At 45.1% G+C, this 14604-nt stretch overlaps 1 protein-coding gene across 2 annotated transcripts in view; it reads left to right on the top strand.

The window, feature by feature from the left end:
- Positions 1-1093: 1093 nt before the first annotated feature.
- The window catches only part of KLHL24 (kelch like family member 24), a 68642-nt gene continuing 55131 nt past the window's right edge, over positions 1094-14604 (top strand). For both annotated transcript variants that reach the window (XM_088458203.1, XM_088458202.1), the window contains exon 1: positions 1094-1173. The gene's annotated coding sequence lies outside the window, so the exon portion shown is untranslated. The remainder of the gene's footprint in view (positions 1174-14604) is intronic.

Raw genomic sequence — 14604 nt, 5'->3', positions numbered from 1 at the left:
GCAGCAAGTGTATGGGCGGTCAGCTGACCGCCCATACACACAGCACATTGCCCTAATATATCTGCAGATATATTGGGCATCAGCTGTGCAGCACAGCCAAAGTGATATAACTGTGAACGACATCGTTCACAGACATATCGCTGGTACACACTGGCCAATGCACACGCGACATATCAGCCGTTCAATTGATCGGCCAATATATCTGGCAATGTGTACCGTACCAAGCATTAGCTCTACCTTCTGCTGCCTGGCCCACCGCAGTCACACGGGCACACCGGTGCCAGACACAGACCATTGATGGAAGTCAGAGCCACCTTTTTATGCTGTGGCCACTTCAGGAAGGGACATATGAACAGTGGAGGAAGCAATAATTTACTGCTTTACAGAACCTACTTATAAAGCATTTGGGAATCTTAAAATTGTCCACTTTAAGTTATATTCCTAGAATTTGGTAAAACGAACATTTCCAGGGATAGATAGTCAGTTCCAAGGACTGTTCCTGAAAATGTGTCTGGCGGACCAGCACCAGCGGGGAGTGCTCCACTGCCCTTCCCTGCCTGCCAGGCGGGGGTGGGAGAGACGTGCCCTCTTCACGTTATATGCAATGTTATGAGTCACTGTCTGCAGCTCTGCCACAATACAGACACGTATCCCTGCATAACATATAGAGACAGAAGAGTCTTACTGTAAATGCATTAACCAGTTCCTTCCTATCCCTGCACTGTGCCGCTTTATAATGACACCCTAGAGGTGGTTAGACAGCATAGACCAGGTTTTATTTAGCCTGACAGCCACCGACCAACCTCCTCTGCTGACCCTCCTCTGTCAGTGTCCACCTCGCTTTCACCCGTGACAGGACAGCCCTCACAGTCACCCCAACAGCTGTAGCACACACGTGACTTACCAAGCACCCACTAAGAACTACAACTCCCGTCATGCCCAGCGAGGTCCTGATTGGCCCGCTGTTTGGTGACATCATATGTTTTGGATCTGGGCAGTCACATGTTCACTGCTCTTTGTTTTCAGGCAGAGAGATGAGATTTTGCTGCTGCTGCTGCTGCTGCCATCATTATCATCAGAGAGAGAAGTTATACCTCAGCCAGTCAGTGTGTGCAGCCACAGCTATTGTATCTGTGACCCCTGGAACTGCCCATGGTGCTTACACGCACTTAGGTGAGTACCATCACTTTTTAGGTTGTTTTTTTTTTTCACTTTTTTTTTTTTTTTAAATCCCTTTGATCAATGATCACCATGTCAGTGTTGTGTGATTAGGAAGGTCAGACTCTGGGGTATGGTGTAAAGTGGCAACTGTGCTTGTTTACAGACTGACCGGTTTCTTTACAGGTCTGTCTATTGTGCCTAAAAGAATTACAGTATTTGTCTGCAGTCATATTTCCACCTAGGGTGACACGACTATCACTGGTCATTACTAAAGGAAAGACAACAAGTAACAGCTTTATTACTTACTCCAAATCAGTCTACACATAGTTATTATTAGCATAATTTCTTTGTTATGTGCCACTGTGTATGTAGCGCTGTTAGAAACCAGAATAATGGGGGAGCTGTAAAGTTAATCAGAGTAAATCCATAGGAACAGTTTAATACATACATGATTTGGGCACTTCCATTACTTTGAACAATACTATTGTGGTCAATTATACATTTTTCATTAATACCCCCACTTTTTATTTTCATCATTGTTATTATTTTTATTCTTATTATTTAATATTAAATTAATATGATGCAAAACTAACTGGTTTATTAGTGTGGAAGTAACTTCTTGTGCACGCTCTGCAAATGAGTACGTCATATCTATGCCCCATGCTGTATCAACTTACTGTGTACAGGGGACTTTGGGCCTGATTCACTATGAATTGCAACTGTGATTGTGGCTGCGATTACGCAGTCTGGCTGCAAAGATATGCTAATCCATTGTGACCGCTATTCCGTCGCAGCACTACACAGGGACGCCCACTTTACCTTACACACATCCGGAATGTTTAGCAAGACTGCAGAACCATCGGTAACATCGAGTACCATCGCAGTCTCACGCACACTTGCACAAGCTCTGACCTTACTCAGGAATTGCTAACCTCATCGCACGCTGTGAGTACTCAGTCTGCATATGGCATCGCAGTGGCTAATTTCTGCAAGCCCCTGTAAACGGTGTTCGAACGCTGCTGGCACGCCTGCGTTTTTGCAGACCACCCCCACGTCACCTCCCACAAACGGCACTTCCTGTCAATCACTCTGCGATGATTCTGCGTAGTCACTGCAATCGCAGACCCGATCGCAGTGGCCGGTTTGCGCACGCGCACTGCGATGCATACTCAAGTGCAGAAGGCAACAATCGGCCGATTGCGTGTGTAATAGCAGTTGCGATCGGTAGTGAATCAGGACCTTTGTGCTCTCAACATGCCTGTATCTTGGGCATGTTGGGGAAGACTTAAGCAAAGAGTGACAGGTGGCTGTGGAGTTTATGGGACAATCAGCAGCACAATAGACAGATCCTCTCCCTTGGGTTACAAACCGTTTCCTAAAAGGAAGTTCTGTTTTTACCTGTGATCTGAATACCGCTCACCTGCCCTCTCTCTACACAAATACAACAGAGAACAGCTGCTTGCAGGGGGCAGAGCTATCCCCAGTCCAATCACATGGGCCGGCTTACAGTGTTTATTTACCATGGCTCAGCTCTTGCTTCATCACAGGGGAGGGCAAGGTTTCGTAACTTGGGTTATTTATTCTTAAACAGCCTAAGGCACCTTGGTAAGCAGCATCATATTTATGGTTTTTGTCAAGTCCAGAAACGTCAGCCTAGTGTGCAATCTGTCCTTTATATTAAATATGCAGTTCCCTGAGACAAAATCATGACTGGCTCAGTTGAGTAACCTAGGCCACTTGCCTTTTGTGCCTTCAGGATCAAACCTTTGTAATAGCTGTAATATTACACAGAGAGAGGCTACCACTGCAGTGCTATTTTGTGCTTTGAACAAAAGTAGACATAAGAAATGTTCTGTAGTGCCCAATCCATAAGTAATGTCCACCCTGCTATAGCCTCTACTCTGGGCACTGAAATTCAGGATCACAATTTGCAATTGCCGCGTCGGATTATTGCACGAAGCTTACATAAGACACATACAGGAAAATACATTACCTTTTAGTAGTAATAACTGTATAGGATTAATAACTATACATCGCTGGGACAGTCTACAAAGATCATTTTAGTGCAGTGATTTAAATGCATATTTAAGCCTCTATATTTATAGAGGCGTAAGTACGTATTTGAAGTCCCCATAGCAAAAGTTTATAAGGGCCCATATATACCACCCAATGGTAAAAAATGTATATAACACTTGCAACTTTAACAAGAAAGATGGGCCTCTCTCAGCTCTAGGCCCCACAGCAGCTACCTATGGTAGTTCCGCCCATGTATGCAGGGATGAGCTTGAGACATACAGTAACAATCAGTGTATCCCATTGTTTGGAGTCAGCAACTTCAGACTGCCAGAGTAAGTAAACACAGACGCAAGTTTGATTGGAGACAAAGGGTGGCGTGGAGATTTACTGTCGGTCGCATGGCCGTCGGTTCAAATCCCGACAGCGGAAGCCCGTCAGTGAAGATCCCGACAAGTGAGTATTTTTTCTATTTACTAACCTAACCCCCCCCCCAACCCTTCCTTAGGGGTGCCTAACCCTAACCCCCCCCTTCAACACAGCCTAACCCTAAGTCTCCGGGGGGGGGTGCCTAACCCTAACCTGCCCCCCGGGGGTGCCTAACCCTAACCCCCCCTTCCCCTAGCTTAACCCTAACCTCCCGGTGAGGTGCCTAACCCTAAGTCCCACCCTGGGAGCCCCTAGCCTGACCCTCCCCCCCCCCCCCGCTGCTGTCCGCGCCCCGGCTTATCTTCGATCGGATAGCCGAGTGTCTCCGCTTGCTACACCTGGGTGTCCATCAGCAGATTAATAATGTCCAGATAATAATATGTTTAATTATTATTATTATTAAGGTGGTATATATTATCTTTTTGATTGTTTTCACATTAAATGCCTAATATGTTCCTATTACTACATAAAGTTGCTTGGGTTAACTGTACATAAGTAAACGTCATGTGGATCTGGAGCGTGTAACAGGGCTGCACCCTCTGCTTTGCTGGCACTACACCGTTACACATCTTAGCCTGGCCATTTTACATTCTGCATTGTTTATATCAGTGCTGATGTTCTTTGTTGCTTGCCAAACTTTCCCAAGAGGAAAACTGATCTTGGCTGCTCTCAGCACGGCAGTGTGCGTGGCTCACAGTGCTCAATGAGGCAACGCAGGTCACAGTCACGGTCACCCTGAATCCAAAGTACGTGTCACCTCTTACAGGGTTACACTTCTGACCAGTACTACTGGGAGGCATGTGTTTTCTGAAAGTAATAGGATGTTTGCATGTTATATATATTGACGTCAGTGACTCATATATACTGTAAGTAGGCTTAATTGGGGTACACTGTACTCCCAGCCTACCCAGGACTGACTGGACAGACAAGAGATGAATGTTAGTTCTCTTTCTCGGGACCATTTTTTTTATTGCAAGTCTTCACCCACTGCTTAGACCATGACCTCCTATAAGAACTGATAGATTATTTTATTTAAGCTAGCGTGAGTATGGGTGGGTCCGCAGCTAAGGCTTGCCAAAATAACCATGCCTGGAAATTAGGGAAGTGGCAAAGGGTTAGGAGGAAGTAGAGTTTAATAAGGAATTTAAAATAAAACTAAATAGAAACATTATTATGTGTCAGATTTAAGTCATACCTGCCTACTTTGAAAAAGCATTTCAGGGAGATTGTGAAAGCAGCACCTATGAGTGCGGTGGTAAAGTGGGCGTGTACTGCTACATCTGAGGGGCGTGTCCTAATACTGACTTACATCCACATGTAAATAAGCCCCAAAGCAGTTAGTAAGATCTATTTGGTGATGAAAACACACTGATACTTTTCAGAAAATGCATGTAGCCATAGGGATCATTGTGCCTTATAAAACAAAATGTGGCTTTTGTTTACTGTGCGTTACCTTATTTTGCTATCTGGTGTTCCTTCTAGCATTGTGTTTTGTGCCATATTTGAATAATCCGTTGAAAGAGACACAGATGCAGGACGTATTAGTCCTGCTTTCCATACAGTGTCAGAGTTTGGCTTCCTGCACAGGATTGGTTAGATCATGCTGTTGCTGAGAAGGTTATTTCAGTACCTCAGAGCTTCAATCATCCTTTCTTCCAATTTCGGGCAGGCAGCCAGCACGGTTAGGCCTCAGGCTGTTGAGACGGATATATGTCCTTACATAAGATCTCTGTTACCCATGTGGCTTTTTGCTGTTTATAAAGCTACTTTTCTCCCTTCCCCTGTAAGGCTCACACAATTCACATTAGAGGAAGGGATCGTTTGCTTTCAGCCCAAAAAGGAAATAGCCCTCACACCCGCCCTAATCACTGTGAGGATATTTTTATGTACAGTTACCAGGATCTTTCTCATCGCTACTACAAGAACCCTCACAGCCCTGATTCTGTACGTTTTACTAAAAATATACAGTGTCTGTCGTTGTAAGCACTGATTTGCATGGGTGTCTCCTACACCATCCCAGAAAGTTTACATACAAAATTGACTGTTTGCTCTGCAAAACTGTCGTTCGTTTAACATGTTAAAAAAATGTGTTATTAGTTTGTGTCCATGGAAACGCATGTATTTATGGAACTTTCTGTCAGTGGTCATTCTGTTACCCAGCGTTGTCAATGTCTTGTACTCTACATACACAATCCACAAGCAATGCTTGTTAAGAATGGGACCTTTATATGTGAGGACACATACATGGGTCTCGATCCAATTAGCTGCAATGATCTTGCTGGTGCGAGCCACTTTATGGCAGCCCGAACTCGCACAAAAATTCCTCCAGGCCCTATGGGGCTGTGAGCCAAAATTTATGAGAATTTGGGCTCAGAGCTAGCCACTAGGGGTGCGAGATGAGGTGCTGTTGCCGGCATTTTAACGCCGTGGCAATGGCAACTTGCACCCTTCGCAGTTAATTGGATTCACTCCATAAGGTGCGTACACACTGGGCGATATTACTGAGCGATTGCACGATTACGACATCGTAATCCTGCAATCGCTCAGTAATCGTGCACAAATCGTGCACTTTTATGTCAGAAACGACTAGCAATGCGCACTCCCGCTGGTCGTTTACGACATTGTCCATCGCCTGAACATGCAGGCCAATCTGCCGATAATGACAGATTGGCATGTTCAGGAATGATGGACTGTGCCTGCACTGAACGACTGATCGTTCAGTGCATACACTACAGGTGATCAGGAACGACGGTACGATTACGATGTCGTAATCGTACTGTCTTTCCATTTTATGCCCATTTCGCAGTGCCATGGTACAGTGGAAACATCATATTTTATAAAACAGTATAAATTAAACATGGTACTTCGTTACTGAAGCCATAAAAACAATTAAAAGCAAGTCTGTAACTAGAGGTGTACATGTGGTGCTGTCACACAGGGCGCTGGACCCTGGAGGCGGCACTGGCGTGGCCTCATGGCCCCTGCATCTGGCTAGCAGGGTGCCTGAAACGGCATGCTGCAGCTAGTATCGCTACTACAGTGGACACTCCAGGCACACACCCTGCAACTTGTACAGCCACTTATGGTGGGTACACACTGGGCGATATTACTGAGCGACTGCACGATTACGACATCGTAATCGTGCAATCGCTCAGTAATCGTGCACAAATCGTGCACTTTTATGTCAGAAACGACCAGCTATGCGCACTCCCGCTGGTCGTTTCCCGACATTGTCCATCGCCTGAATATGCAGCACAATCTGACTTCCTCGTCAGGTTGCTGCATGTTGGGGAATGGGGGGAGAGAGCCCGGCGCTGAACGATATCGGTCATGAACGACATTGAGCACAGCCTGCTGGGGGACACACTACACGATATCGCTCAGGGAGCATAAGTGTCCTCAGGTCACACCGGACAGTGCTGTGCAGCCCAGTGCTGGTGGCCCCATCCCCCTCGTTGTGATGTCATACATGTAGGGAACAGGGCCAGCACAGGGGCGCACTGCCAACCCTGTTACAATACTGATTAAAAGTTCTTTCGACTTTTAAATACATTTTCCATTCGACTGAACACAGACGGTCCAGAGTGTGGATAGGACTATCTTGTGCACTCACCTTCTAATTTTGGATAATCCACCCAGGTGTAGTGTTCATTCATTAAAATGAATAACATCATCTTTTGTTTTCCATGCTTTTGAATATCAAAGCTGACATTTTAATTGCATTACAAGCCGCATCGTGACCTGTTTAGTGAACATAACCAGAATTTAATTTTGGATTGTTTTACTCATATTCAACAATAAGTTAGGGGCATATATATCATAAGGCAAAAAGGACTATGACCAAGAAAACACTGGGCATCACATTATACATCAATGGGCTACAGCCAGCGATAGCACTGATTCGCCTGCTTTTGCAGGCGATTAGCTTTCCCATGCCAAGGAATTAGTGGCAATAAAAAAAAAAAAAAATCAACTTTATTGCCACATATTTATAAACTCCTAAAGTATATAGTACATGTAATAGGTTGTCTGTTTTGGTAACAGTACAAACTCGCACTTTTAAAAGGTGTGAGTTTGTCATGCAACTCGCAAATGTTATAGCCTGCAAACTTCTTCCCTGGGTCCTCAATTCCCCAGGGATCCCCGGCCTGGGCTGACTAGCGGTCAGAGGTAATGCTTTGGCCGGGGAATCCGGTGAAAGGTTTTCCCTGGCTGTGGCATTACCCCTCCCCTCCCCCGCTAGAAAGAGTCCGGTGCTGGTTATGGAGATTACAGGGGACCCCTACTCATTTTGTCCCCTGTTTTTCCACAACCAGGGACTGGCTCAGCAAAGCCCTGTGCTGGTTCTTAATATACAGGGACCCCCCTACGCAGTTTGCCCCCTGTATTTTTAGAACCAGGACAGGCTGGTTATGCTTTCGAGGGGGGGGGGGCTGTACGTCATTTAAAAAAAAAAACACTTTGCATAAGCACACACAGAAACATGCACATATCCATGAGACACGTGCATGTTTCTGTGTTACTGTGACCTGCTCAGGATATACTCGCTATCCTGATGCTGGTCTATTATTTGGTGTATATTAGTAAACTTTTTTTTTGCAAGTTTGAAAACGCGCACCCTATTACATTGGGGTGAGTTGATTGTTTTTAAATGGGAGAAAACATCTGGATGCGATTTTTAAAATGGCAAATTTTAGTAACTCTGAAAAAATACGAGTACTATTGAACAGATACCCTATTACATTGTAGAGTTGTGAAAAAGTGCGAGCTTACCACAAAACTCGCAATTTCCCAAAACAGACAACCTATTACATTTGGCCCACAGTGGAGAATTACAGACCATATATATATAGAATAAGATCAGTGTATAAATATAGGGACATTTTCTGGAACAAAAATTCCATGGACACATTTTTGACACCAGAGGCTACTTCTTGGAAATTTAGGATAATGGACGGCTATGAAATATGCAGAGTCAGGGTAAAAGGCAGTAATTTGCACAGTTTTGCTGCTGAACCTTATATAGGTTGAGTCTCCCATATCCAAAATGCCTGGGGACCAGGGGGTATTTTGGATATCGGAATATTTGCATACCATAATGGGAATGGGACCCAAATCTAAACACAGAATGCATTTATGTGTTATATGCACCTTATACACACAGCTTGCAGGTAATCTTAGACAATATTTTTTATAATTTTGTGTATCAAAAAAAGTTTGTGTACATACATCAAATTCAATAATGTTTCATACACACAACCTGAAGGTTATTTTATACTGTATTTTAATAATTTTGTGCTTTAAAACAAAGTTTGTGTACATTGAACCATCAGAAAGCAAAGGTTTAGCTTTCTCAGTCATGCTAAATATATTCCGTATTTCAGAATATTTGGATATGGGAGACTCAACCTGTATATAAGAGATGGTGAATGGTTATTTATCAATTGCAAAAAGTGCAAAATGTCAGCTTAAAACGTTGTTTTGTGATGTCACAGGCAATATTTATGCAAGTGTGCCTAGCTTTGCAGGTTAGTGCCCGGTTCTGTGGGTTAAAAGGATGGCTATTACAATGTTGCAGAGGTATGCACTGGCCAGTGAAAGAAGTTGGACACATCGAGGGAGTGGATTAGACACACAAGCACATACTGTTATGTAGTTCAAAGGTAGATTTAATTGTACAGGAAGGTATTATATATAAAATAAAATAAGATTTGTAGAGGATGCAGATATAGGGGCATTCCCTGCTTTGTGCGAGTTTGAACAAGTCTTTTCTCCCCACAAATAACATTTTTCAGAGGGTCCTTAGCACTTTTGCAGGAAAGCAAATTTGTAGTCAAACTTTGACCCAAGTAATAAAAATCTTTAACACACACCAAACTTGCTGACTATGCAAAGTCCCTGAGAGATGCTCCAGGTGGTGAAAATCGCAGAAACGTTGCTCTGCCCTCCGCTGTTAAACGCACCATTGTTCAATGGGGAGCGGGGACCCGCGTTAGAGAAATGGGTGGATTCGGGGGCTGGTCTACATTCTCCGAAATTCAGGTGTCTTCCTGCCATTCCCGGAGAGTAGGTGTGAATGACACACACAAGTGTATGTAAGACAGTCCCAATTTTCCTTCACCTTTGTGGTTAAATAATGTTATTAATGAGGCTAAACCAAGAAGAAAAACTGAAAATTGTTCTTTTATATTACTGTCCGCACCCTGAACCTTATTAGGTTTATCCACTAAACATACGGTACACCTTGAAATGCTCTGAGCAGACAGACACGGAGGCACTTGTGCACATTAAGGAGCATTGTGGGAAGGCAGGTTTTGCCATTCACAAATAACTTTTGCTGTGCAGGGAAGTCTTCAGATGAAAGTTTTCATTTCCCGGAACTTTGCAGGTAATATCTATCGACAATCAAGTATGACAACTGTTTATTTTTATTTCGGAGATGCGGGCCCCTGTATTCTGAATTTCCTGAAAAGCTCTTTTGCATAATGTGCAACTGAGTAGACCCAGATACCTGAACTGTGTGTGACCTGCAAAAAACTGGACTAAAGGGGGACTTATCTTCTATGATACCTTTATAGATCATAGGGGGTCATTTCAGACCCACTCGCATGCGGCAGTACGCTCGCAAGTGTGTTAATGTTCCCCACTGCGCATTGCGCACGATGGAGGGAACTCCGTCGTGCGCATGCGCGAGACCCAGACTGCGACAGCCAAGCTGTCGCTCCCGGGTCTCGCACCAAAGGGGGCGTGCTGTCGATGGTGACTGACAGCACGCCCCCCTTTGGTGGGCGTGCGTGCGGGGGCGTGCCTGCCAGACGGAGGCGTTCCCATGGGAACGCCTACCGTCTGAAGCCGGCCCCACTGACATCACTAGTGATGTCAGTGGGAGTGATTTTGGCTCTGATAGAGCCAAAATCACTCTCCAGGGCTTGTGGCTGGGAAACCCTACCGCAGGGGTTTCCGTCGCAAGTCCGATGGTCGCGATGGTCAAGACCATCGCGACCATCTTTTTGGACGCTCGTATATGCTGTGGATTTTAATGGAGGAGGGCCCTGATTCAGAGCGACCGCTCTGGTCAGAGCGTCCGGCTCTGAATCAGGGCCATAGTGTGTTGACTCTAATAATTGTTCTTTTCTTTTTCTCTTTTCTGTGGAAGAACATGGATAATTTTCCCATCTGTTGATATGAGGTACAGAAATTCAAGCAGAATGCTTAGGCTTATTAGGGGACACTTATAAAAACAGTTGCAACACATATCTTTTCATAACAATAATAGTTAACCCACAAGAATTACTAATAATATCAGTTACAAATATCTATGTGAATGTTCAGCTATGATAACGAAAAACCTCAGCGTTACACAAAGATTTAGGGCCTGATTCAGAGCCGTTCGCTATTTGTGGTCGTTCGTTCAAAAACAAGGGGTGGCTATTCAAATGATCCGTTCGCAAATTGCAGTCTGTTCCCACCTCTAAGTCTGAACGAGCGAGCAAAACATACGCTCGTTTATTTGATAAAAACGCCCCCTGGCCGCACGCACCATACGTCATGTCCGCTATTTATTAGATTAATCGAGTACATCGTACAGCGTATGAACTGCTCGCTATTCTTGTGGTTGGTGTTTTCAACCGCTATTTTGCGAGCAGTTCTGAGTTAAAAAAAACCAAGTGACGTGGTCAATGACGCTGCTGTATTAATTATGCACTCCCTTAAAACGCCCGTTTTGACCTTTAAGCACGCCTGCGTTCGGATCTCCACTCCCCGTTTTCAAGCACCTTCCCCTGTTACCACCCACATACGCCTCATTCTGTCACTCAAAATAGCAGGCCCTCGCTATATTGCGTGCCAACGATTTTCGGCCGCACTGACTGGTTCGCGCATGCGTACTAAAAACCGTACGCATGCGCAGATGTGCGAACATCGCTCGGAACGAGCGTACTGCCGCTAGCGAGTGGCTCTAAATGAGGGCCTTAAATCAGTGATGGGCAAAAGCTGTCTCTTGGGCCGCAAGCCTCCGTCAGAAACCATCATCTGCGGCCCCCAGCTCCTTCCCACCAGATTTGTTTGTTCTAACTTGTAACACTTGTTTAACATGCCTGCTTGTATGTTATTACAGATAGGTATCTCTTAAGGTGTGTACACACGGTACGATATTTATGAATGATAAATCGTTCATATTATTCATTTTTATGCAGCGAACGACCAAAGATGCGAGTTCCCGCATAGACGATAATGATATCTATAGTCGTCCGTACATGCAGGCCAGCTTGGACGATTTCATCACGATTTGCCTGTTCAGAGATGTGGCCGGATGACGTCACTGAAAGGGATCTATCATAGATATCTATCACTGTGTACACACAATAACGTTTGTCCTGCACTACAGAGAGTTCAAGGGAAATCGTTCAGCGATATCGTTGTTTGTGCAGATCGTACCGTGTGTACCCAGCTTTACTTTGATTGCATTTATGGATTTAATATATTACTCAGATTAAGTGTAATATGGGGAATTTTTGGGGGGATTAGAAGACCCCTGGATTGGGTCAGGTTGTCTATCACTGACCAAGAGACAGATTCAATTAGCCCTCTGGAGCTGAGAGCAGAAATAATCATTAATGCTGCTTCTGGGTAGATTTCTGTAATTGTATAGCTCCGAGCGTTTTACCTTGGAGATCAACACACGGCTAATTCAATCTGCCCCCTAAAAGGTTCATCCAGCACACATCATGGGGTACACCTCCTCACCGCTGTTGGCAGACAAGGAGGTTTGCAGCTTGGCGGTGGTAAATTCTGGAGAAACGTAATATGCAATTAGGGAAATGTCACATAAAACATCCATCTAGTCTCCTACAACGTTAGGACCCCTTTCATTAGGGGAGCCACGCAGCTGTTGACATTCAGAATGGATATAGGCCCTGATTCAGAGCCGGACGCTCTGACAAGAGCGCTCGCTCTGAATCAGGGCCGTCCTACCTATTATTGGAGCGGCCTCCTGGCCGCTCGCATAGCTGTGGGTGACCACCCACAGCTTATGCGAGCGTCCCAAAAGTTGGTCGCGACCATCGGGCTTGCGACGAGACCCTGCGGTAGGGTCTCGCTGCCGCAAGTCCAGGAGTGCTTTTGGCACTATCAGAGCCAAAAGCACTCCCTCTGACATCACTAGTGATGTCAGTAGGGCCGGCCCCAGACGGTAGGCGTTCCCATGGGCACGCCTCCGTCTGGGCAGCCACGCCCCCGGCACGCCCACCAAAGGGGGCATACTGTCACTCACCATCGACAGCAACGCCCACTTTGGTGCGAGACCCATAGCGACGGCTTGGTCGTCGCTATTCGGGTCTCGCGCATGCGCACAACGGAGCTCCCTCCGTCGTGCGCATGCGCACTAGGGCAACATCGACCCGCTTGCGAGCGGGTCTGAATCAGGCCCATTCTCCCAATAATAAATAGGCAATATGTCTGACTGTAATATCTCTGTCTTCTATTCTAAAGTACCACAGAATATGCTGACGCTATATAAGTAACTTATATATAAATAATGATGGGGTCTGTTTACTAAGCAGTGTTAGGAGACAGAGTGAAAAGTGATAAGGTGCCAGCCAATCAGCTCCCAACTATCATTTTTCAAACACAGCCTGTGAGATGACAGTTGGGAGCTGATTGGCTGGCACCTTATCACTTTTCACTCTGTCTCCTAGCACTGCTTAGTAAATAGATGTCTGAAGATCACTGGATATAGCATGATGAAGCCGATTTAACTGTTGGATGCTGACTGCTGTGTTTTTTTATTTGTGTTAGGATTTGCTATAACCTGCAGACTTCCATCTCCTGTGCCAACTTATCTCTCTAACAATTCCAGCCTTACTTCTGCAGAATGACGAATGTCTTGTTTATTAACTAACGCTGGAGGCTACTCTGCAACTCATTGCTGTCCAAAGAGTTACATAAGGGGAGATACATATGTTTTATAACTGTGGTCATAGGCTAAAGGTTCAATTTGCTTGCTTGGTTGTCACAGACGGTTACAGTTGCTAATTCTGCAGCTCACTGCACATCACACCCATAACCGGGAAAAGCATTTATCCTGCATGAGTTCCTCTTTACGCTAGTGGGGGCAGTCAGAAGACATTTTACTAAAGTTTAGGAGAAAAATGATAGTAAATGTTAGTAAATTATAAAATTGGCCTCCGATTCTATTAAAAATAAAATGGCCATACCAGAGAGATTTCAGGGAAAACATACTTTTTGCACTAATAAAATGTAATTGTTGGTGCACGTGTCTGGACTTTAGTATATGTCATCTAATGAATGCATGCATCCCAATATTTATATGTGCAGAATTGGGACAAAACTAATCCATAGATGCCCCCTTTCTCCGAATTTCCGGGGGACTCCTGAATTTGGGAGCGTTCTCCCCATTCCCAGTATTGTGTGCTACTCTTATCCATACTGCCCACTTCTCCTGTGAAGTGAACAGGGCAAGGGTTATGGTGACGCGGTTTGCTATGAATCACTTCATCATGGTCCCGCTTCTGAGCTGTAATGCTGCAAATCTTAGCAACTCATTGCAGGGGGCAGGCCACAAGGTGACGAACCGAAGAATCACATCCCCTGTGGCTGTGCGTCTGTGTACATAGCCGCTTTCATTAGCACGCTCGCGACACTCCCATCAGTAGCGCACGCAGGGGCAGGCACCATGTTATTAAGCCCCACCTCCTTGCGGCAAATTGCCGTAATTCGCTGGTCAATCAGAAGGGAGCGGAGCCAATATGACACAATTCCATTAGAATCGCGTCATTTGGCCCCATCCCCTCACTATTGACTGCGAATTGCGTCAATTTGCCGCTAGAAGGAGGGGCCTAATGAAATGGTGCCGGCCTGTCATGTGCCGTCTACAACCAGCAATGTAAGTGTGTGTGTAATTTACGTGTGACGTGTATGTACGTGTGTGTAATGTACAAGTGTGACATGTGACATAGAGTATATATATATATATATATACAT

This window comes from Taudactylus pleione, unplaced genomic scaffold, assembly GCF_031769625.1.
Source record: "Taudactylus pleione unplaced genomic scaffold, aTauple2 ptg000815l, whole genome shotgun sequence".
Lineage (NCBI taxonomy): Eukaryota > Metazoa > Chordata > Amphibia > Anura > Myobatrachidae > Taudactylus > Taudactylus pleione.
The sequence above is the reverse complement of the archived record's forward strand: the minus strand, read 5'-3'. Positions and strand labels throughout refer to the sequence as shown.